Source organism: Schistocerca americana, chromosome 4, assembly GCF_021461395.2.
Source record: "Schistocerca americana isolate TAMUIC-IGC-003095 chromosome 4, iqSchAmer2.1, whole genome shotgun sequence".
Classification (NCBI taxonomy): Eukaryota; Metazoa; Arthropoda; class Insecta; order Orthoptera; family Acrididae; genus Schistocerca; species Schistocerca americana.
The window spans coordinates 279,434,752-279,460,441 of NC_060122.1; the positions used below are offsets into that span (position 1 = coordinate 279,434,752).

Consider the following 25,690-nt stretch of genomic DNA (forward strand, 5'->3'; position numbering starts at 1 on the left):
ATATAAAAAGGAGACTAGCACTAGCAGAAAGAGCATTCCTGGCCAAGAGAAGTGTGCAAGGATCAAACATAGGCCTTAATTTGAGGAAGAAATTTCTGAAAAAGTACATCTGGAGCACATCATTGTATGGTAATGAAACATGAACTGTGGGAAAACCGGAACAGAAGAGAATCGCAGGATTTGAGATGTGGTACTACTAGGGAATGTTGAAAATTAGGTGGACTTATAAGGTAAGGAATGAGGAGGTTCTGCGCAGAATCGAAGAGGAAAGGAATATGTGGAAGACACTGACAAGGAGAAGGGACAGGTTGATAGGACACCTGTTAAGCCATCAGGGAATGACTACCATGGTGTCAGAGGGAGCTGTAGAGGGCATTAACTGTAGAGGAAGACAGAGTTTGGAATACATCCAGCAAATAACTGAGGACGTAGGTTGCAAGTCCTACTCTTAGATGACAAGGTTGGCCCAGGAGTGGAATTCGTGGCGGGCCGAATCAAGCCAGTCAGAAGACTGATAGACTGATCACACACACACACACACACACACACACACACACACACACACACAACAAAAAAGAAATGTTAAAACAGTATTTATCACATGGCTGTTTGAACACGGTCTGTGAACATCAGTAGCGTTAAAACCTTCATCTACCCCTACACACACACACACACACACACACACACACACACACACACAGGAGACCGAAACAGAATTATCGTCAGCTTAACAGAATGTCGATCCACAAATGTGAAGCAATACAGCAGTGACTCTGGGTGGCATAGATCCGAAAACTAGCTTGGTAGCTTTCGAGGTCTGAGCCACCCGATATCTAAGAGTCCCGTAAATTATGACCGTTTTCGCGGTGCTGGCGCCCGATTAAGTTGCGATAGCGATTGCCGAAGTCGGGAGTTGGGTTGGGTTGTTTACAGGAAGAGACCAAACAGTGAGGTCATCGGCCTCATCGGATTAGGGAAGGACGGGGAAGGAAGTCGGCCGTGCTCTTTCAAAGGAACCATCCCGGCATTTGCCTGGAGAGATTTTAGGGAAATCACGGTAAACCTAAATCAGGCGGGTCGGACGCGGTATTGAACCGTCGTCCTCCCGAATGCGAGTCCAGTGTGCCAACCACTGCGCCATCTCGCTCGTTTATAACTCGCTGTATATGGGTTACCCTCAGTAATGCTAGTTACTAATTTGTAAGGTAATTTCTTTTTGTTGTATCAGAATATTCTTTTCCTTTACGTATTGATTTTCAACATTTTTCCGACTGAGTAATTACTTTTCCCATATTTTCAGAATTAAATTAATTCTCGGAGAACCACTGCGCCACCACGCTCGGTCCCGATTAAGTCCGTTCGGATCAGGAGAATTCGGTGCCCAAGAATAAACGTTAGTTCACTATCAAGATCCTGCACCAGTCCAGTGTAGAACGATTCTGGCCTTGTGACACGGACGGTTACCATACTAGATGATGCCATCGTCGTCGAGGTATATATAGGGTGTTTCATAATTACACCGACAAATTTCGGGGAGGTGCAGAAGGTGTCTTGAGGAACAAAATGAGATAGGAACCCGTGTCGGGGAACGTTATCAACCGACCCTACATGGCGTTGCATTTTCAGGTTCGATGCCTGTATAAACAGGAGGATTCCGTGATAATTTTACAAAGTTTCAGGCTTGATGGAGAGGGATAAATGAATCAATTTGAGGCAAGAGCCCCTGATCCGCAAACGAACTGGTCGGAAGTTACAAGCGAAAATCGTTCTGATAGCTCTGACAGGGGAATACAAGTACCGGCACTGTTGTTGCCAAGATTCTAGGATAGGAAGCTTTGGAAAGTGAGAGTATGGATGAAAACAAGTAAAAAACGCTAAACATACATGGGCTCTAAAATAAATACCTGAGGAGCTACGAGCACTTATTCAACTTCGCTACTCTGAAACACATCTCCTCAGTGTTCGTAGCTCTCAAGGCATGCATTTTAGAGCTCATGTTAACTGAACACTTTCTTAAGTACTCTTACGTACTTAAAATGTTATAACGCTTTTAGTAAATCTAACCCGCAGGAGTGACTACGTTCCTGAACGCTCTGAAGGAAGTCGCAATAGTAATTCACGGCAGTAAAATCCACAAAGCCCATATTATTTGAAGGTCTTTGAAGTTTGGAAGGCTTTTTGAATGAGAACTAAGTAGTAAAAGACGCACTTAGCGGGAAGGTGTCTTAAGTTATGACAGTTCATGGAATGTAAATGACAATACGAATAATTAGTAGTTTCACAGTATACGGTGCATAATAACAATGCACAAATCTGATAACCATGAGTTTTCCTTCTGAGTTCTTCTGCTGTTGGTGTTGCAACAATCTCAGGTGAAAATAGGGAACTGCCAGTGTTAAAGGCACTAAACGGAACTTCTCATCGTAATGGCTGTAACAGAACAATTAATGTTTTGAAATTTGAAAAAACGTGGCTGTGCCACATGAATGTTATCCAATGGTCTGTTACTTTCGTTTTTTAGACACAGATTATTCATCTACCATCAAAATGAAAGTAAAAGATCGTTTCATTTTGAATATTTCAGTAACCATTGTTCTGTGCAAAATGCTTTCATTTTATACCATCTGTATTGCTTTTTACATGTATTTCAAATGACATACATAACATTCCCGCTTAATTTAGATGACTTGAGAACCACTCTTTAATAACAATTGTCACCTCCTCTGTTAGCATTTGCTTACTATTACGTATTTAAAAATTTGTATTATTCAAAAATATATCGTCATTGTCATTTCCTAACATTTTTCATAACCTCGTATTTCAGCCATTTGATGAAAATTAAGATTGGTCTTGTTTTCATACGTTTTGGAAACTGTAAAGAATAATTAGGATTTGTAACACAATATAACTAAAATTGGTTAATTTCATCAGTTTCTTGTACAAAATCTAGTTTATGTGCAACAGCAGTTAAATCAGTAAAACCAATACAAAGCGAACTTTATATTGAGATTAAGTGAATGAAATTATCGAAAAATATTTTTTCCTACACGAACTTGCATTAAGGAAGGCACTCAAACATTAGAGAGTGACACTAAGCTGACACAAAGTTCATTTACGACTCAGTTGGCTCTTTAATTCAGGAAGAGAAAGTATTTATGAATTTCTTGAATTTAGTAACGTTGGTAGCAATGTTACATTATGCCACAATGGACGAAAACTGTATTGAAAACAAAATAGCACTGGGACCAATACATTCACGAACTGCGTAAAAAAGAAAACTCCGAAATTTTTTACTGGAAACAAGTATACTCCAGAACAACAGCAGCAATTGGAGTCATTTGTTTCATTCTGAAAGCTACTGTCGATGAATGGCAAACAAATGCAAATGTCACAGTTGCGTTACGCGAGAGAGCATTTGAAAGCTGTCAAAATCAAAAATTAATAGTCTATGATACAATAAATACGAAATTTATGCAGAGTCTAGAAGTAACACCCCATTTCGACACAGATGGAACAATACGACTGTTGGAGACCGCTTTACGGTCTGCTGAATGTTTTCATGACATTAACTTGAACGGAAATTTCTCTGATGCAACTAACTTCGAATATAATCTGGAAGAATTCGATAGCCAGTACTTTACGATTGTTTTTCGCGAAGAACGTTAGACCTTGCCGTATCACACGGACGGTAGTGTTTGCAATTGTCTAAAGCAGGTCGACAGAGAGCAGAATACTTCGCTGCTATAAAAATTCTTGGCTTTCACCTCAGCTGAATATCTGTGGGCCCATCTTGGTCGTCGTATTCACTGCATGAAACCTGCGCAAGAGCTGCAGACATTATCTCTCCTGATATTACGGAAACAAATGAGGGTCTGAGCCTTTTACAGATGGTTCAGTTACTGTGTTCACTGTAAACGCCACTTAATTCGTACAGTGTGTGGTCAAAATAATGCCACTTGAAGGATTACTTATTCATGGATATAATTTTCAAGAAATACGAACAATACTACTAAAAAGAATTTTGATTTTATTGGATAAACTAATAAATACTTACATTATTTTGCCGCACTGTGTATGTAGCACTTGTTCGGAAGTGATCACAGAAGTTGGTGGAGAGACGATCGTTTCTGGTCTAGAACAGAAAAAAAGTAATTAGCCGCTTGCTTAATGTTACGTAAGAATCTGCATAAAAAGTACCCTTAATTCAGCCATATAAAATTAGCATCTGTTGAAGTACACACATAACGAAGAGATACCTAAGGACTGCACAAAGTAAGTTAGACATGTCGTTCCACTGTGCTACAAGAGTGACGAGTTGTCAGAAGAGAAAGCATGTTCTGGGTTTCCTGTAGGCAGAGTTCTCTGCGGTGTGGATAACAGGCGTGGGAGTGAAATGACGCAGCAACTGGAAATGTTCTCCAAAATTGAAGCACGCAGAACAGTACGATTCTCGTGAGCAAAACGCCTAAATTGCACACAGACTGACGGTGAAATTCTTGCGGTATGTGGACAAACGCAATTAGGAGTCCAGCGGTAGCGAAATAGTGACAACAATATAACCAAGCTCTCACTGTCGTACGTGAGGCTGATCAGGAAAGAAGGAAGATCGTGATCTTGCATCATGCCATTTCCATCTCTTCGGTAAGCCAAAAGAACATCTGGAGGGGGGGGGGGGGGGGGGAAGAGGTTTACCAATGATGGGGATGTTCACACAGTCGTCCTCCTTGAATATCTCCCTGATCAAACAGCAGATTTTCATCGTCAAGGAGTTGATTGGTAGAACGCATCGACCGTCGTTTACAGCGTCTTGATGACTATTTTGAAAAATAGTGTCATGTATCTGTGTCACTTAAAAGTGTAGTGCAATAATCAATAAATGCTACTTGGTATGCTAAAAAAGTATCGTATAACTTACTTTTTGAAGCCCCTCGTATTAATATTTTTTCCGATGTAGGCCACAGCAAACATCGTATTTTGGGTTGTCTGATGTTAGAAATCTGTAACAGATGGCCGTCACACGATGGAGACGTTTGCTGAGAAGATTTAATGATATATTACCATATTTTTGTGTTGTGACGGCGAAGAAATGGCAACCGTTCACCATAGGATGTATTTACTCTTTCGGGTTACCTTGCTTCAGCAGCTGTATGAGTGTCACAGAGGGTATACAGGCGGAGTGCAAACTGTCAATTTCCCGCTACATCAATGTGACTTCGAAACACCGAGCGACACGACAAAAACAACAGAAAACAGTCAAAGAAATAGCTGCATACCTGATTATTATTCTTGGATGTGTATATCCTCCCTTTGGCCATAAGCTGCTACGGTTTTAGGAGAATGCAGAGAATGATTTAGAAAAATGATGTTTTTCTTTCCACTGACGAGCGCTCAATACGCTACGTTCAGCCAAAGATCAAGCTTACGATCAATGAATGCTGACATCCACCTTCTGTCTTTCTGAGTGCGTGCTACGTCTTAAATACGGGCTAAAGCAGAATTCCACCGGTAAAATTTCGGAGGTTGTTCAGGGATATTTTGAGAGTATTTTCATATAAGGAACCTGTGTTCCTTGTGACACCTTACGGAATAGTAACTTAATTGTGGTCAATCAACGCTTCGGGGAATGTGGCTGCATTATTAACGTGTAAAATTCTCCGACGTTTCTGCCATTGTCATAAATGACCTTCCTTAGAGTGTTTTTCTAATAGTTAGAAAAACACCTTGAACAAGGCCATTTGCAACAGTGGCCGAAACATCGGAGAATTTTACGTATTAACAATGGTGTCACAAACACAGATGAATTTTATTGACTATAACAACGGCCGTGGAAGCCCACGCTTACAAACGTTGAAATGTGTGTTGATATTTACTATTGGCTTCTCTTATAACTTGGACACACAGACGACAGTCGGGGTTACTTCGTTTCTCAGACAGTGCGCAATGTCATCTGTGACACAGTGCGTCTATACTAGTATCTCTGCATTGGCCGCTCCTCACGGAGGCTGATCGCAGAGACAATGTAATCGTGAAGTGAGCCACGACCGAGAAAGCAGCATGGCGAGAATGATGAAATTTTATCTTTATCGAGGAAACAGATTTTATAACATCGTTTTTGATATCTTTGCTTTCGATTGATTTGATGAAGACTTCATAATAAGGTAACATGCAATTATCTTTCCTTTAATTGCGCGCAGGCTGCTGCCTGACACCATTATAACAATTTAGTATCTGACACAGAAAGGTCCCCGACTTCTTAGTTATATAACATTAGTGACAATTCAGGAAAGATTAATTCAATTAATGCGACCTTTTGTAACCTACAATGAAAATATACGATTCGTAATAATTCTTTGAGCAGGACACTACCGAACAAAAAACTTAGTATTTTCAGAGTTTGTCATTTCTTTGCAGTTCCTGATTATAATGAAGAGCACTTTTGTTTAAGCGATATTTCTAAATTTGCCAAACACCTTTTAAAGAAATCAATATAAATGTAATAAGCACGTCATCATTCATGTTCCAGTCTGTGTCATTCATTAGGTAAAGTTTCACAATTTCAATTTAAAACGCAGAAATATTACGTGGACTCATTGCACACAGAGTTCGCCTGTAGTTTGCCGCCCAGTAAATGAGACGCCCCTTTTTAGTAGCTTTCAATAGCAGCAGCAGAGGCAGCGGCGGCAGTTTCCAGAGAGCAGTTTCCGGAGTGTTATTCATTATCAAAAGTACGCCAAAAGAGAAAAAGAAAAAAATATTACTTTTTAGATTTAAAGGGGCTATCTTTTACAACCAGGGATCAGTAAATGTTTTGTCATATTTAATGTCACAGAAGTAAAGAAGTATGAAACAGGGTGTTACGATTTTTGAAGAGAACTTCGGTAGAATCTGGTTCTTAGAAATCATGCAGTCAGCTTAACTTCTGTTTCGATTCTTTGTCTGCAGTAGCTGCAGCTTCTCGAACAACCTTTCAGACAATCCAAGCAAAGCAATTGCCAGTGCAAAATCCCAAGCAGAAGCTATCAATAAAACTAATAATAATAATTTTTTTATAAAGAGACATTCAACATAATTAGGATTTTTTCGATTTGTTAGCATAATTACCTCAGTTTACGTGGAAACGCCTTCACAACAGTAAAAAAGTATGCAACTTGCAACTTCCAAAACTTACAACACAGAAGATAGAGTAATGCAACAATCCTCAGATAAACAGTTCAACGTAGAGTCGCTGTGGCGCTCTTCCGTTGCATTCAGTGAACAAGTTGTATTTCCGTCAAGTCTTAATTAGTAAGCCTATCGATACTCTTGAGTATCGCTGTTGTCATATAACTAACACTGCCGGAAAAACGAACCTTAGAGAAACGTAAGCCGAACTTAATGCACACTTGATGTCGAAAGAGTGAAGTAGGCATTGCTTCTGCTAACAGTATGACAGAATACGAGAATTTTGTTTCCAGACGAGACACACAACACGTACCGTCGATCTATGCACTGCTGTGCATATATTTTCAGCTCAATACAGATACGAAGACAAAAGGAGTAAGAAATGAAAAGAATGCAATCGCTCTGTAATAAGGCACTGGAAACAACGGGTCGCTTACATTAAAACTAAAGTCTTATGGCATGGTTGGTAGGGAGACCCCAAGGGACATAACTGCATTTTCGCGAAGATTAGTTGTGTGTTAAGGGTCCATTTTCCCCAGTCAGCAAATGATACAAGCGATTTTTACGATTTTTTCTTGGGAAAACAAATGAAGAAATCTTTTTGCACATTATTTATTGATTCTTGGATAATTGATTCTGAGATAACATTTGTGATTTTTGTTAAGAAATTCAATCATCATTAAGCCCCCCATCCGAGGACTTAAAGTTGTTCTGTCCAAAATGAGGCGTGTCCATGACGGAAGTCCTGCAGTCTGCAAATTTTAAAACTTTTCTTAGTTTGTAAGATACTGAGCACGGAGTGATAGCACAGTTATTCGAAATTTGACAAAGTAATAAAATGACGGACGTTTGAAACAAAGATGATTTGTCGCCTGTTTTTGGTCACGTTATTTGCAATAAATTATGAATACATTGAAATAAAAAACAGCCTACTACTCCTTGCGGACATGCCCAAGGAGTAATTCAGCCAAATTTAAGAAATATAGCTTTATTAGCGCGACCGCAATCCATTCCGTCAGCTTGCGATACTGTTATTTTCTAGTGTACTAATAAAGATATCTTTCTCAAATTTGCCTGAATAACTCCTCGGGTATGTCCCCAAGGAGTAATAGAATTATTTTTATATTAATTTATTCATTATTTATTGCAAATAACGTGACCGAAAACACACAGCAAACACCATTATTTCAAACGTCCATCATTTTATTATTTCGTCAGAATTTTTAAGTACATGTGATGCTACTTTGTACACAATATTCTATAGACTCAGAATTTTTTATTATTTAAGATTAGATTTGTACACTGGATGACTTCTTCTGTCATGCACCCACGTCATTTTGGACAGGGCAACTTTATGTAACTCCTCAGACGGATTGGGGTGACTAAGTTTCTTTAAAAAGATTGCATAATGCGTTCCAATAATCAATTAAAAAGGTGCAAAAAGATTTACCTTCATTGCTTCATTAGTTTGCAAAAACGTAAAATCGCTTATAATATAGGTTGACTGAGGAATGTGGTTCAAAATGGTTCAAATGGCTCTGAGCACTATGGGACTTAACATCTATGGTCATCAGTCCCCTAGAACTTAGAACTACTTAAACCTAACAAACCTAAAGACATCACACACATCCATGCCCGAGGCAGGATTCGAACCTGCGACCGTAGCAGTAGCGTGGCTCCGGACTGAGCACCTAGAACCGCTAGACCACCGCGGCCGGCAGGAATGTGGACCCTTATGTGTATTTGTTTACTGTAGGTAACTTTAATGAGTGTTTGTATATACTGTCTTACTGTACGACGATGAGAGAAGGGAGAGAATGAAAACTCGGAGGCACATGGTATACTTTTCTCGAATAGCAGCGAACACGCTTAACGTCCGATGCACGCACCTCCATCGACAATATCACATGCTTTCACTCCACTAGCGGCTGCGGAGAGATTCGGAGTTAAAATCCAGGACACAGACGCAGAGCCTGGTGACCACCTCCCCTTGTCAGCGAAACATCGGCGGTGAAAATTTCTTCCATAACCAGGATTCTAACCGGCTTACCTCCGAGGCAGGTGCCAACGCACAGGCGAACGTTAAAGATCTCGGCTACGGATCCGGGTCAATATTAAGAAAATGTCCCTGAACAATCTCCGAAATATTGTCGGTGAATTACGAGGATCATCCTGTATACATACTAATACAGCAGCAACGTATTGCCGCGCATTTGGACCACTCAGTGGGTTCTAGATGGCAAAAGAGCTCGTATTGGTGACGAAGTGAAACTGGAGGCGCTGTAGTACTTAAACATTCGACCAGAAGTTTTGCGAGACATATAAACTAAATTATGTTACTGCACAGAAGGTCCACATGAAAGTTTTAATTTATGTAGTATACGCCCCACGAATTAAAAAAAAAGGTTAAGGTTCTTTTCAGAGGTATTTTCAGCGACAGCCCTATGAAAAGATTTTGGTACAATAAGTAGCAGCAGATTTTTTTTCTTTTTTTCTTCCGCGGCTAGCCATGATGTCTACTTTAAGAGTTAATATGAGGCGCGGCGCGGCGCGGAGCCTGTGTCACTGTGATGCTGCCCCCGGAATTGAGGCTTAGGCTATGAAATATTCGCAGCCCCCGCCGCCGTCGGCCCGCGGCTGCGCTGAATCGATAGCTTAACATTCCCGGCGGTGGCGGTTTGCAGCCGCACGCGTGCACCGGCCTCTACCTGGCATGCCGCGCGTGTTGGCAGCACTGGCGCGTCCCTCTATCAGATTGCATACGGTGCCCAGCCTGCCGTCCACCAACACTCTCTCCCTTATTAATTAAGAAAAGAGAAGTTGCATCACACTGTAATTAAATAGTCTTCATTTTATTATATCATGTTCGATGTTGGAGATGCTAGCCTCGTCATCAGATGTATCTACATCTAACGAGTTTGTTTGCGTGGCCATCCTTCGCAGCAAGCACAGAAATATTTGTTCCGTAAACAAAAAACGCCTTCTCTTGCTGCACTGCATTTTATTCTCCCAGACGCGTTTCGCCTTTTTCCACTTTAAGGCATCGTTGGGGGGATCTATAATGGCACAGTTGTGATACACTTTTGTTTTGATATGTATTATTCGTAGATTATAAAACAGTTCACTTCTCAATTTTTATGTAAATAAGTAATTACTGGCAGTTCTTTCCGTTTTTAGTTGGCATCTGCATATCCTCTCATCTGGTCACATGATGCTAGAGGTCGCACTGCCGCTCCATTTACGAAACATAAGCATGTTTTTATGTTTCGAACATTTTTCTTCCCACGTTACAGAAGAATGCTGAAGATTAGATGGGTAGATCACATAACTAATGAGGAAGTATTGAACAGGATTGGGGAGAAGAGAAGTTTGTGGCACAACTTGACTAGAAGAAGGGATCGGTTGGTAGGACACGTTCTAAGGCATCAAGGGATCTCCAATTTAGTAAAAAAATGGCTCTGAGCACTATGGGACTTAACATCTGTGGTCATCAGTCCCCTAGATCTTAGAACTACTTAAACCTAACTAACCTAAGGACATCACACACATCCATGCCCGAGGCAGGATTCGAACCTGCGACCGTAGCAGTCGCGCGGTTCCGGACTGAGCGCCTAGAACCGCGAGACCACCGCGGCCGGCACCAATTTAGTATTGGAGGGCAGCGTGGAGGGTAAAAATCGTAGAGGGAGACCAAGAGATGAATACACTAAGCAGATTCAGAAGGATGTAGGTTGCGGTAGGTACTGGGAGATGAAGAGGCTTGTACAGGATAGAGCAGCATGGAGAGCTGCATCAAACCAGTCTCAGGACTGAAGACAACAACAACAAGAACAAGCATGTTTTTATGTTTCGAACATTTTTCTTCCCACTGCCATTGTTGTTGTGATGCACTATCAGTCTTCCGTCACTTATAAAGACATTTGATAGAAAACTGCGACTTCAAGACGTAACTACTTTGAGTTCACTGTGTATCTCATCCTGTTTGGTTTGTTTACGTACAAGTTACCACCCTAAATAAGTATATGCTGAGACCTAATATATATATATATATATATATATATATATATATATATATATATATATATACAGGGTGAGTCACCTAACATTAAGCCGGCCGAAGTGGCCGCGTGGTTCTGGCGCTGCAGTCTGGAACCGCGAGACCGCTACGGTCGCAGGTTCGAATCCTGCCTCGGGCATGGATGTGTGTGATGTCCTTAGGTTAGTTAGGTTTAACTAGTTCTAAGTTCTAGGGGACTAATGACCTCAGCAGTTGAGTCCCATAGTGCTCAGAGCCATTTGAACCATTTTTGAACCTAACATTACCGCTGGATATATTTCGTAAACAACATCAAATACTGACGAATCGATTCCACAGACCGAACGTGAGGAGAGGGGCTAGTGTAATTGGTTAATACAAACCATAAAAAAATGCACGGAAGTATGTTTTTTAACACAAATCTACGTTTTTTTAAATGGAACCACGTTAGTTTTGTTAGCACATCTGAACATATAAACAAATACGTAATCAGTGCCGTTTGTTGCATTGTAAAATGTTAATTACATCCGGAGATATTGTAACCTAAAGTTGACGCTTGAGTACCACTCCTCCGCTGTTCGATCGTGTGTATCGGAGAGCACCGAATTACGTAGGGATCCAAAGGGAACGGTGATGGACCTTAGGTACAGAAGAGACTGGAACAGCACATTACGTCCACATGCTAACACCTTTTTATTGGTCTTTTTCACTGACGCACATGTACATTACCATGAGGGGTGAGGTACACGTACACACGTGGTTTCCGTTTTCAATTACGGAGTGGAATAGAGTGTGTCCCGACATGTCAGGCTAATAGATGTTCAATGTGGTGGCCATCATTTGCTGCACACAATTGCAATCTCTGGCGTAATGAATGTCGTACACGCCGTAGTACATCTGGTGTAATGTCGCCGCAGGTTGCCACAATACGTTGTTCCATATCCTCTGGGGTTGTAGGCAGATCACGGTACACATTCTCCTTTAACGTACCCCACAGAAAGAAGTCCAGAGGTGTAAGATCAGGAGAACGGGCTGACCAATTTATGCGTCCTCCACGTCCTATGAAACGCCCGTCGAACATCCTGTCAAGGGCCAGCCTAGTGTTAATTGCGGAATGTGCAGGTGCACCATCATGCTGATACCACATACGTCGACGCGTTTCCAGTGGGACATTTTCGAGCAACGTTGGCAGATCATTCTGTAGAAACGCGATGTATGTTGCAGCTGTTTGGACCCCTGCAATGAAGTGAGGACCAATGAGGTGGTCGCCAATGATTCCGCACCATACATTTACAGTCCACGGTCGCTGCCGCTCTACCTGTCTGAGCCAGCGAGGATTGTCCACGGACCAGTAGTGCATGTTCCGTAGATTCACTGCCCCGTGGTTTTGAAACCCGCTTCATCGGTAAACAGGTAGAACTGCAACGCATTCTCTGTTAATGCCCATTGAAAGAATTGCACTCGATGATTAAAGTCATCACCATGTAATTGCTGATGTAGCGACACATGAAACGGGTGAAAGCGGTGACGATGCAGTATGCGCATGACACTACTTTGACTCAGTCCACCGGCTCTCGAGATGTCCCGTGTACTCATGTGTGGGTTCATGGCAACAGCAGCTAACACACCAACTGCACCCGCTTCTCCTGTGACGGGCCTGTTACGGACCCGTTTGCGTGCTACGACCATACCTCTTGCATACAGTTGGCGGTAGATGTTTTGCAATGTGCGGCACGTTGGATGCTCTCTGTCCGGGTACCGTTCTGCATACAACCTGCAGGCTTCAGCTACATTTCGTCGCCACTCGCCGTAGATGAGTATCGTCTCCGCCATTTCAGATTTCGAATACACCATGGTCAGAGTTCCTACAACACTACACTATCACAGACGTCTGGTAACACGGTGTACTACAGTTGGTCTGCATGCAGCAAGCGCTACGTGCGGACACTGCGACAGCTAGAAAAAACCCCAACAGTGCACTACAGCCACACTCGTAACACAGTCGTCATCGTAAACATGTCCCTGCAGATGCTGCTCGCCGACCGTGGCCCGTGTTTGTTACAACACGCAACTGAACGTCGGAGGTTTCAAGCGTCAACTTTAGGTTACAATATCTCCGCCGGATGTAATTAACATTTTACAATGCAACAAACGGCACTGATTACGTATTTGTTTATATGTTCAGATGTGCTGACAAAACTAACGTGGTTCCATTTAAAAAACGTAGGTTTGTGTTAAAAAACATACTTCCGTGCATTTTTGTATGGTTTGTATTAATCAATTACACTAGCCCCTCTCCTCACGTTTGGACTGTGGAATCGGTTCGTCAGCATTTGATGTGGTTTACGAAATATAACCAGCGGTAACGTTAGGTGACTCACCAAGTGTATATATATATATATATATATATATATATATATATATATATATATATATATATATATGTGTGTGTGTGTGTGTATGTGTGTGTGTGTGTGTGAGAGAGAGGGGGAGAGAGAGAGAGAGAGAGAGAGAGAGAGAGAGAAGGTGGGGCGAGATCTACGTATAAAAAAAAAGTGTATCATAACTGTATCATTACAGATCCCACTGATGATGCCTTAACGTGAAAAAAGGCGAAACGCGTCTGGTAGAATAAAATACAGTGCACCAAGAGAAGGTGTTGTTTATGTACAACACCAAGTATCTACATCTACTACTCTACATCTGCATCGATGTGGTGAATTTCTTTCCTGTGCCAACCTTTTCATCGCAGAGTAGCAATTGCAAATGGTTCAAATGGCTCTGAGCACTATGGGACTTCACATCTATGGTCATCAGTCCCTTAGAACTGCTTAAACCTAACTAACCTAAGGACATCACACAACACCCAGTCATCACGAGACAGAGAAAATCCTTGACCCCAGCGGGAATCGAACCCGGGAACCCGGGCGCGGGAAGCGAGAACGCTACCGCACGACCACGAGCTGCGGACAGTAGCAATTGCAGCCTACGTCGTTAATTACTTGTTGGGTGTCATCCTCTACAGTTTTTACCCTCTACAGCTCCCTCTTCTTCCATAACAGTTACTCCATCATATCTTAACAGATGTGCTATAATCCTGTCCATTCCTTTTCTTAGTGTTCTCTACATGTCCCTTTCCTCGCCTATTCTGCGGAAAACCTCCTCATTTCTTACTTTATCAGTCCACCTAATTTTCAACATTCCTCTGGAGCACCACATTTCAGATGTTTCGATTCTCTTCTGTTCCGGTTTCCCAACAGTCCATGTTTCACTACCATACAACACTGTGCCCTAAACGTACATTCTCAGGAATTTGTTCCTCAGATGAAGGCCTGTATTTGATACTAGTTGGCTTCTCCCGGGGAAGAAAGCCCTAACTTTAGCGATTACTGGCATCTACGCCGACGTTTTGCATTTTATTTGTGTCAAAAGAAAAACGAAGGAATACCGACACAGAATGGGGCAACACACAGGTACACAGTTAGAGGGGAGCAAGCGAAAGCAAATTAAAGTAACTAAAAAGGTAATAAGAACAAACAACGAATAAAAAGTTTAAAGGCAAATAAAATAAATGAAAGGAAAAATTAAAGAAAACAAAGAAATGAAATCAATTTCACAAGCTGCAATATGAATCAGCTGTTGATTTTCCAATTTATTGGTGACGTTCCTCACCGTAAAGTACTTTGCGTTACATTACAATACTTGTCAGTCCTCGAACATAAGCCTACTCACTGAGTAGTCAAACCTCTTACAGCAGAATCCAATTACTCAGGCGGTAAATTCTTAAAAGTCAAACGATAGTCAATGCAAAGAGGCATCAAAGATAATTGATTTTGTTATACCATACACTGTAAAATGAACAACAAAGCGTTCGTAAATCCTCTTCTACATCGTGACGTTGGTGATGTAACATCAGATAGCCGGCCGAAAGTGGCCGTGCGGTTAAAGGCGCTGCAGTCTGGAACCGCAAGACCGCTACGGTCGCAGGTTCGAATCCTGCCTCGGGCATGGATGTTTGTGATGTCCTTAGGTTAGTTAGGTTTAACTAGTTCTAAGTTCTAGGGGACTAATGACCTCAGCAATTGAGTCCCATAGTGCTCAGAGCCATTTGTAACATCAGATACCATTGGACTAGGGAGATGATAGAGAACGGCAGTGATCTTGTTGCAGGAACTATCCCTGCATTTACGTGGAGTGATTTAAGGTAACAATCGAAAGTAAAAATTTGGATGGTTGGGTGGGTACAAGAACTCTGTTCGTCGAGAATACACGTCCATTGTGTTAACAACTGTGCCACCTCTAAAGGCGCAGGTCTTCTTGCAGCGAGGAAACAGCGAAAAAGCCATACAGACAAGAACGAGGAAAATAACTGCCAGTTTGATCATAGAATGAAAGCTTTCATGGCAGGTCTTGTCATCACTTCCGGGCTGAGATGCCGTGGTCCATACATAAGACCCTCCCTTGACGTTTCGCCTTCGACAACGGAAGGCATCCTCAGAGGAAAATCGGCGAATTGCAACGAGAGCGCGAATGAGCGCCGTATATATAAGCCATCCAGAGGGCTCCGCTGTCAATCACGTGACGTCTGCTGTGCTATGATCTCTGATATTGCCAACTTTCTCAGTTGAAATTAATCGATTGTCGCGCTGTTGCTGGAATGTTGACATCCATATCTTATCCAGCTAATGTCTTTATCTTTTCTATTAAAATTATTGCAGTGTTTCGCAATCTCAATGGCCTCTCTGTACATTCGCGCTATTACAAATTGTCAGTTTGTAATAGAAACGTCGGAATTCCTTCATTTTCCCAGAGCAAGATTGTATATCATGTTTAAAGTTCGAATTTGTTGAATTAATATACCAGCGATGTCAAAATTTGTTTTCATGCTATTTCTCTGCAATTATAGGGGTTTCTAGCTATGTATAAGCCAAGACCGCGATATTACAGTGCAGGTAATTAATAAATATGTGGTCCGGATGTGTGTGAAACTCGCAACTTCGTTTGACTTCAACATACATACCATTAAAGTGCAAACTAAACGTTCTAAATGTGATTGTCGATGGAAATTTAAAAATAGTTTTGGCAGCAAAACAAATTTTTGTAGTACGAAATTATAAGCAATTGCATTTTCTAATCCCAGATCGACAGACTTTATTTGAAAAAAAAAAAAAGTGTTCACATGTTGTATGCATGTTTATAAATTATTTCTAGATCAAAATAAAGTTCATAAGATTGTGGAATAAAGAATTTATCGTATTTTGATAATATTTATTGTTAATGTACGTACAGCTACGCCATAATGAATTGCAGGATACCTTTACTAGCAGTTAATGTCGGGAGCAATTTATCGATGTAGGGCATAGCAGGCTACTCAGGCAATACAGCTCCGTAATTATATTTCAATGGTGAAAGAACTGAATGCAACAACAGATTGCACAGTCAACGCTAACTCAATTGTCAGCCGTCTCTATATTTCCACGCTTGCTGTGTTTCACTCAAATTAGATTCACATTAAAACAGTATAAACAGCGAACTTATCAGAAGGATTTTCATGAGTGAGATCTAGAGCTATGTACCCGAAAGGAGAAAACGCTAAATTTAAATACACTGTTGGCCATTAAAATTGCTACACCACGAAGATGACGTGCTGCAGACGCGAAATTTAACCGACAGGAAGAAGATGCTGTGATACGCAAGTGATTAGCTATTCAGAGCATTCACACAAGGTTGGCGCCGGTGGTGACACCTACAACGAGCTGACACGAGGAAAGTTTCCAACCTATTTCTCATACACAAACAGCAGTTGACCGGCGTTGCCTGGTGAAACGTTGTTGTGATGCCTCGTGTAAGGAGGAGAAATGCTTACCATTACGTTTCCGACTTTGATAAAGGTCGGATTGTAGCCTATCGCGATTGCGGTTTGTCGTATCCCGACACTGTTGCTCACGTTGGTCGAGATCCAATGACTGTTAGCGCAATATGGAATCGGTGGGTTCAGGAGGGTAATAAGAACGCCGTCCTGGATCCCAACGGCCTCGTATCACAAGCAGTCGAGATGACAGGCATCTTATCCGCATGGCTGTAACGGATCGTGCAGCCACGTCTCGATCCCTGAGTCAACAGAAGGGGACGTTTGCAAGACAACAACCATGTGCACGAACATTTCGACGACGTTTGCAGCAGCATGGAGTATCAGCTCGGAGACCATGGCTGGGGTTACTCTTGACGCTGCATCACAGACAGGAGCGCCTGCGATGGTGTACTCAACGACGAACCTGGGTGCACGAATGGCAAAACGTCATTTTTTCGGATGAATCCAGGTTCTGTTTATAGCCTCATGATGGTCGCATCCGTGTTTGGCGACATCCCGGTGAACGCACATTGGAAGCGCGTATTCGTCATCGCCATACTGGCATGTCACCCGGCTTGATGGTATGAGGTGCCATTGGTTACGCGTCTCGGTCACCTCTTGTTCGCATTGACGGCACTTTGAACAGTGGACGTTACACTTCAGATGTGTTACGACCCCTGGCTCTACCCTTCATTCGATCTCTGCGAAACCCTACATTTCAGCAGGTTAATGCACGGCCGCATGTTGCAGGTCCTGTACGGGCCTTTCTGGATACAAAAAAATGTTCGACTGCTGCCCTGGCCAGCACATTCTCCAGAACTCTCACCAACTGAAAATGTCTGGTCAATGGTGGCCGAGCAACTGGCTCGTCACAATACGCCAGTCACTACTCTTGATGAACTGTGGTATCGTGTTGAAGCTGCATGGGCAGTTGTACCTGTAGACGCCCTCCAAGCTCTGTTTGACTCAACGCCCAGGCGTATCAAGGCCGTTATTACGGCCAGAGGTGGTTGTTCTGGGTAGTGATTTCTCAGGATCTATGCACCCAAACTGCGTGAAAATGTAATGACATGTCAGTTCTAGTATATTTGTCCAATGAATACCCGTTTATCATCTGCATTTCTTCTTCGTGTAGCAAGTTTAATGGCCAGTAGTGTACATATCCTAAAGGAGAAAACGCTAAATTTAAATAGTTACCAGAAGTACGACAGTAAAAAATTATGGGGGAGTGAACCATAGCTTTGTGTATAAGGTATGTTCAGCTTTATTCATCCTTTTTGGTTATGTAATTGAAGAATGAATTTTTGTCTGAAGACGATTACTGACAGCTGTCTTTTTAAATAATAAAGTAATTATACATGCATTTTGACCTTACCTAGGTGGCAGCTGGGGAATCCATGTTTGAACTACTGTACTGCACCACAGTAAATTAAGAGTATACTTGGAGAGTCAGAGTTACAGTAGGAGTTATATACAAGTCTGTACCCCTACTTCCACGTGGAACATAAGGTGTAATATAAGGTATAAGTGCAGATATTTCTATTGGTGAATGAGGACGGTGGACTGGAAAACATTATATCAGTATTTAAGTCATTTGTAGATCAATAATTGTAGCTATTAGGAGTAGTATGTTAGTACCTCCACCGACATTGGCACGGGTAAGCCATTACTGCATTTTTCCTCCTAGGCAGCAGGTCAGGTGCTGCAGTGTGGACGCATGGACGAAAACGGTTAGTCTATGCTGACGGGCATAGTCCACTTAGTGGTGCAGTTATGACCGTGCAGAAAACATCAGGTAGTACAGTTTGTGACGTGTTTGAGAAAAGAGATAAAACAGCCGATATACTGATGTGTGTACATATTAAGGTACCACATATAAAAATATTTGCACTTGCGCAAGTTATATGCTGTATGTACAGGGTGTCTCATCTGTCTTAACCACTGCAAATAACATTTAGTCCAAAAGCAAAATGAAAAAAAAACATATATAAAGCCAAAATTCTTTAGGTACCAGAGAGACATTAACCAGCGCAATTGCCTTTCGTGCATCCTTATTCCTTGCGAAGATACGAACAGCAGTACGGTTTTGTTTATACAGTATAGCACTCTATAATGTTTATTTGGTAATGCAGTTCCTCTTCTCAGGACCTGTACAGAAACGTATCACATTTTCACAACACGCACTTTAATAAGAAACGGAAACAGGGCTCATTAACACCCTTTTGCAGTGACGCGGGTGCAAAGGCAACATTACCATCCAAAGGCTTCCAACGTGAAAATTCGTACATCATCTGGACTAAAACTGCGAGTTAGATGGGAAATATTCAGGAAGGATCACACACATGGATTGCAACGCATATTTTCTGAATTTGACTCCACTTTCAAAAACCCAATGTAGTTATGTCTACGAAAACAATTTGTTGCGGAAATAAATGGTACAATAGTCATATTCTGTTACACTAACACATGCCGATAACGTTGGAGGTGCGGTACTAGCGGTCGGATCTTCTCGTCATCGCTGCATTAATTTCTTTTTAGCGTCAGTTCGCAGTACGGCAGAATCTGGCAAACAATTGTACGAAATGGAGATTTATGTGAAGCATGGCGTACAACAGATTTCTCCATGCGGAAAAATTGCATCCGCTGATACTCATCGAAGCTTGTCAAACACTCACAAATAGGAAACAATGGATGTTAACGCAATGAGGCGACGAAAGAGACTTTCTAACGGGGGTGATACGTAACCGATTGCCGTGCCCCGTATGGGCGGGAGCAAGTGATTTGTCACAAATCGAAGAGCCTGTTGATCACATAGAGAACAACCACTAACAACGACGGTGCGTCCATAGCCGATTAACAGCATTCGATGTGTTCCGAGCGACAGCTATTGGATCAGAGTATTGCGAAAGCTTTTGTTTTGCTTGTATTGTGTAACATATAGAGAGCTAACTACAGTGTGAGGGAGGCTGCACTCGAATCCGTGAACTAGATAAACTGTCATGGTTAGTTTGACACATCGACCATCCTGACTGAGGATTTTCGACAGCCTTTATAGAGAAAGCTTTATTGCTTCGCACTCTTCGCTCCTGAGAATTTATGCGTAAACAATTACAATACGAAAGCAAGAAGAAAAAAATTTACATAGATTTTGTAAGTATCCAAAAATTCAAGTATATTAGATAAACTATTCGAATCAGTGAACTAATATCAGATCGCAAATAATTAAAACTATGTACGAACTCTCCAAGGGTATCTTCAATACAAAAGTAAGCTCCATAAACGCGAACATTATCCACTCTGTGCTGCGGAATGCATTACTTTAATACAGAAAATGTTGGAAAAAGATTGGAAAAAGAGAATAGTAAGTAATTGGAAAAAGAGAATAGGAAGTGGACCAATTAATCTAAAAAATACGGAATTAATATATGTTTCTGAAGAAGACATACGAAACAAACAAAACTTCAGAGCCAAAATTAAGAACGTTATGGGTTTTAAGAGAAGGGAAAAAATGAGAAACCTTCACCAAGGAACAGAGAAATAATGAGAAAAGCATTGCTAAGGAAAAACGATGGAAATAAATCATAAGCAATTGTTACACGTGGCTGGATCGGACAAACATAAAAAGTTTGGAAAGATTCGCAAGCGGACTGTGTGGAATTTCTTTAAGGTGACGGTATGGCGTCAGTAAGAGCATCCGACAACAACAACAAATGCCGGATCCACGGCGAATAAAAATCATCAGTTCCGTATACTGCAATTTAAGCAGTATAAAGCCAAGAATCGCGACAGACGTTTGCGTCTGTTGTATTCGAAGAATACCAGAGTACAGTTTCGAAAAGAGGTTTTCATAACACTATTTTTTTAAAGAAAGAAAAGAAAAAGAACGGATTCAGGGCAGAGCGGCAGTTTCCACATCGTATCAATACAATATGCATATCTGGCAAAAGTGGACTGTCGAATTTATGCCTGGTTACATTTCGCAACACTGACTCTTACAAATGATGAGTTCTGTGACGTAAGAAAATGTGGCTGCTAATGGGTGACGAAATCTGATTCTGGGGGGGCAGTAACTGAATCAGTGACGTTCTTAGTGTCTCGAACGTCTAAAGCCAGAAAATACGGGCTAATCCACAGAGGCACGCCGAGACCCGGAACCAAAACAACGTGATGACCGTCACCAGCACCGCTACATTTATTTGTACTCCAAAGACCACCGTGAATTGCGCGATGGACAGCACAGTTCTGACTTTTGCTCTTGCTGAAGTATTCATGGATGGAGCGCGGGTGTAACAATTGACGGAAAACTTCCGATTAGGAGCATTTTTCTAATCTTGCAGTTATTATGCGAGATGTGAATGAGAAGAAGTAGTTTTGTCTTGATTGGCTTTAGACTAAGGCACAAGATCTGTTCTGTACCGAGCGAGGTGGCGTAGTGGTTAGACACTGGACTCGCATTCGGGAGGACGACGGTTCAATCCCGCGTCCGGCCATCCTGATTTAGGTTTTCCGTGATTTCCCTAAATCACTCCAGGCAAATGCCGGGATGGTTCCTCTGAAAGGGCACGGCCGACGTCCTTCCCATCCTTCCCTAATCCGATGAGACCGATGACCACGCTGTCTGGTCTCCTTCCCCAAAACCACCAACCAACCATCTGTTCTGTAACTGCTCCCACTGGAAAGTTGTCGAGTATTTTTGTGAGTGTCTGATATTAGCAGCTCTTTTTCGACTCTCCTACCACTTTTCGAACTTTTCGATTAATACAACTTGGTAAGGCTCGATCGCGTCCGCGTTGTTACTTTGAGCCAGCATGGGCTCTCAAGAAAGGAAGTGTCCAGGCGTCTCGGAGTGAACCAAAGCGATGTTGTTCGGACATGTAGGAGATACAAAGAGACAGGAACTGTCGATAACATGCCTCGCTCAGGCCGCCCAAGGGCTGCTACTGCAGTAGACGACCGCTACCTGCAGATTATGGCTCGGAGGAACCCTGACAGCAACGCCACCATGTTGAATAATGCTTTTCGTGCAGCCTCAGGAAGTCATGTTACGACTCAAACTGTGCGCAGTAGGCTGCATGATGCGCAACTTCACCCCCGACGTCCATAGCGCTGTCCATCTTCGCAACAACGACACCATGCAGCGCGGTACAAATGGGCCCAACAACATGCCGAAGGGACCGCTGAGGATTGGCATCAAGTTCTCTTCACCACTGAGTATCGCATATGCTTTCAACCAGAAAATCGTCGGAGACGTGTTTGGAGGCACCCCGGTGAGGCTGAACATACTGTCTAGCGAGTGCAGCAAGGTGGAGGTTCTCTGATGTTTTGGGGTGGCATTATGTGCGGTCGACGTAAGCCGCTGGTGGTGATAGAAGGCGCCGTAACGGTTGTACGCCCGCATCTCGTGGTCGTGCGGTAGCGTTCTCGCTTCCCATGCCCGGGTTCCCGGGTTCGATTCCCGGCGGGGTCAGGGATTTTCTCTGCCTCGTGATGGCTCAGAGCCATTTGAACCATTTTTTGAACGGTTGTACGATACGTGAATGCCATCCTCCAACCGATAGTTCATTCATATCGGCAGCATGTAGGCGAGGCATTTGTCTCCATAGACGACAATTCGCGTCCCCATCGTGTACATCTTGTGAATGACTTCCTTCAGGATAACGACATCGCTCAACTAATAGCCAGCATGTTCTCCAGACATGAAACCTATCGAACATGCCTGGGATAGATTGAGAAGGGTTGTTTATGGACGACGTGGCCCACCAACCACTCTGAGGGATCTACGCCGAATCGCCGTTGAGGAGAGGGACAATGTGGCCACCAGTGCCTTGATGAACTTGTGGATAGTATGCCACGTGAAACAGAGACACGCATCAATGCAAAAGGACGTGCTGCTGGGTATTAGAGGTACCGGTGTGTACAGCAGTCTGGACCACCACCTTTGAAGCTCTCCCTGTATGGTGGTACAACATGCAAGGTACGGTTTTTATGAACAATAAAAAGGGCGGAAATGATGATTATGTTGATCTCTATTCCAGTTTTCTGTACAGGTTCCGGAACTCTCGGAACCGGGGTGTTCCAAAACTTTGATGTGTGTGTATATTATATTTCTTTCGCAATTTGCGGTAAATATTTGAAACTGCAGTACAACATAATTTTACTTTCACTGTATGAAGTAGTCTTACTACTTTTTGAGCCTACATGACGTCCAGTCTTCATCTTTGACTGTATGAAGCAAGTATAAGTGGCACAAACGAAGAAGTCCGATATCACTGGGGCGGGGGGGGGGGGGGGGGGGGGGGGGCGGGGGGTGAATGTTATAATAAGATTTCTGATGTGAAGAAATAGCAATGCGTTAAAAACAATTGGTGTGCAATTGATGTGCTATTTCTTCACATCGGAATTCTTCAAATGCAGTTGCTGAAAATGATGAACAAAAATCTAGAGACTTTGCGGTGGGCGGAGACGTGTGCGGGGAAATGCTGACGTAATCGGCGTTCGTCCCTACCAACAGTATCTGCAACGTTTAAGTTCGCCACACAAATTCGATATTACAACTGTTAGCTCGCTGGCGTTGACACAAAAAAAAACAGGGATGTCGAAGTGAGGTGTTCCGGACAAATCCGACATTTGACGAAACCAAACCACGCAAGCATCGGACACCTTTTATTGTGCCACTTGCATGCAGTTACCATCGCTAGAAAATTGGTTATCACCAAGTGTGAACGTGCGTAGTTTTACTTTCAGTTCTTGCTGTAAGGGGATAGGTAGCCTGCTGGCTTGTTGATGAACACAATACCTAATAATAAACCAATACTTACACAGCTTTAAAACTGGCAGCATATTTATACTGCATAGCCAATATTTTTATAGGTGGATACGTCAATGATTTCTCCGTCGATATATCGATTTTTATTTAGATGTGTCAAGGAAGTACTAAGGAATGACGAAATACGTTTGAAGTTCTCTAACGCTAAAGATACAGCAATAAGGAATAGCGCAGTAGGCAGTACAGTTGAAGAGGAATGGACATCTCTAAAAAGGGCCATCACAGAAGTTGGGAAGGAAAACATAGGTACAAAGAAGGTAGCTGCGAAGAAACCATGGTTAACAGAAGTAATACTTCAGTTGATTGATGAAAAGAGGAAGTAGAAACATGTTCCGGGAAAATCAGGAATACAGAAATACAAGTCGCTGAGGAATGAAATAAATAGGAAGTGCAGGGAAGCTAAGACGAAATGGCTACAGGAAAAATGTGAAGACATCGAAAAAGATATGATTGTCGGAAGGACAGACACAGCATACAGGAAAGTCAAAACAACCTTTGGTGACATTAAAAGCAACGGTGGTAACATTAAGAGTGCAACGGGAATTCCACTGTTAAATGCAGAGGAGAGAGCAGATAGCTGGAAAGAATGCATTGAAAGCCTCTATGAGAGTGAAGATTTGTCTGATGTGATAGAAGAAGAAACAGGAGTCGATTTAGAAGAGATAGGGGATCCAGTATTAGAATCGGAATTTAAAAGAGCTTTGGAGGACTTACGGTCAAATAAGGCAGAAGGGATAGATAACATTCCATCAGAATTTCTAAAATCATTGGGGGAAGCGGCAACAAAACGACTATTCACGATGGTGTGTAGAATATATGAGTCTGGCGATATACCATCTGACTTTCGGAAAAGCATCATCCACACAATTCCGAAGACGGCAAGAGCTGACAAGTGCGAGAATTATCGCACAAACAGTTTAACAGCTCATGCATCGAAGCTGCTTACAAGAATAATATACAGAAGAATGGAAAAGAAAATTGAGAATGCGCTAGGTGACGATCAGTTTGGCTTTAGGAAAAGTAAAGGGACGAGGGAGGCAATTCTGACGTTACGGCTAATAATGGAAGCAAGGCTAAAGAAAAATCAAGACACTTTCATAGGATTTGTCGACCTGGAAAAAGCGTTCGACAATATAAAATGGTGCAAGCTGTTCGAGATTCTGAAAAAAGTAGGGGTAAGCTATAGGGAGAGACGGGTCATATACAATATGTACAACAACCAAGAGGGAATAATAAGAGTGGACGATCAAGAACGAAGTGCTCGTATTAAGAAGGGTGTAAGACAAGGCTGTAGCCTTTCGCCCCTACTCTTCAATCTGTACATCGAGGAAGCAATGATGGAAATAAAAGAAAGGTTCAGGAGTGGAATTAAAATACGAGGTGAAAGGATATCAATGATACGATTCGCTGATGACATTCCTATCCTGAGTGAAAGTGAAGAAGAATTAAATGATCTGCTGAACGGAATGAACAGTCTAATGAGTACACAGTATGGTTTGAGAGTAAATCGGAGAAAGACGAAGGTAATGAGAAGTAGTAGAAATGAGAACAGCAAGAAACTTAACATCAGGATTGATGGTCACGAAGTCAATGAAGTTAAGGAATTCTGCTACCTAGGCAGTAAAATAACCAATGACGGACGGAGCAAGGAGGACATCAAAAGCAGACTCGCTATGGCAAAAAGGCATTTCTGGCCAACAGAAGTCTACTAATATCAAACATGGGCCTTAATTTGAGGAAGAAATTTCTGAGGATGTACGTCTGGAGTACAGCATTGTATCGTAGTGAAACATGTACTGTGGGAAAACCGAAACAG

At 42.2% G+C, this 25,690-nt stretch overlaps 1 long non-coding RNA gene across 1 annotated transcript in view; it reads right to left on the reverse strand.

Annotated features, from left to right (window-relative positions):
* LOC124613133 overlaps positions 1-25,690 on the reverse strand; it is a 540,266-nt gene that overhangs the window by 240,232 nt on the left and 274,344 nt on the right. Inside the window, exon 2 of the long non-coding RNA XR_006979608.1 lies at positions 4,055-4,132. This is a non-coding gene — a long non-coding RNA (uncharacterized LOC124613133). The remainder of the gene's footprint in view (positions 1-4,054; positions 4,133-25,690) is intronic.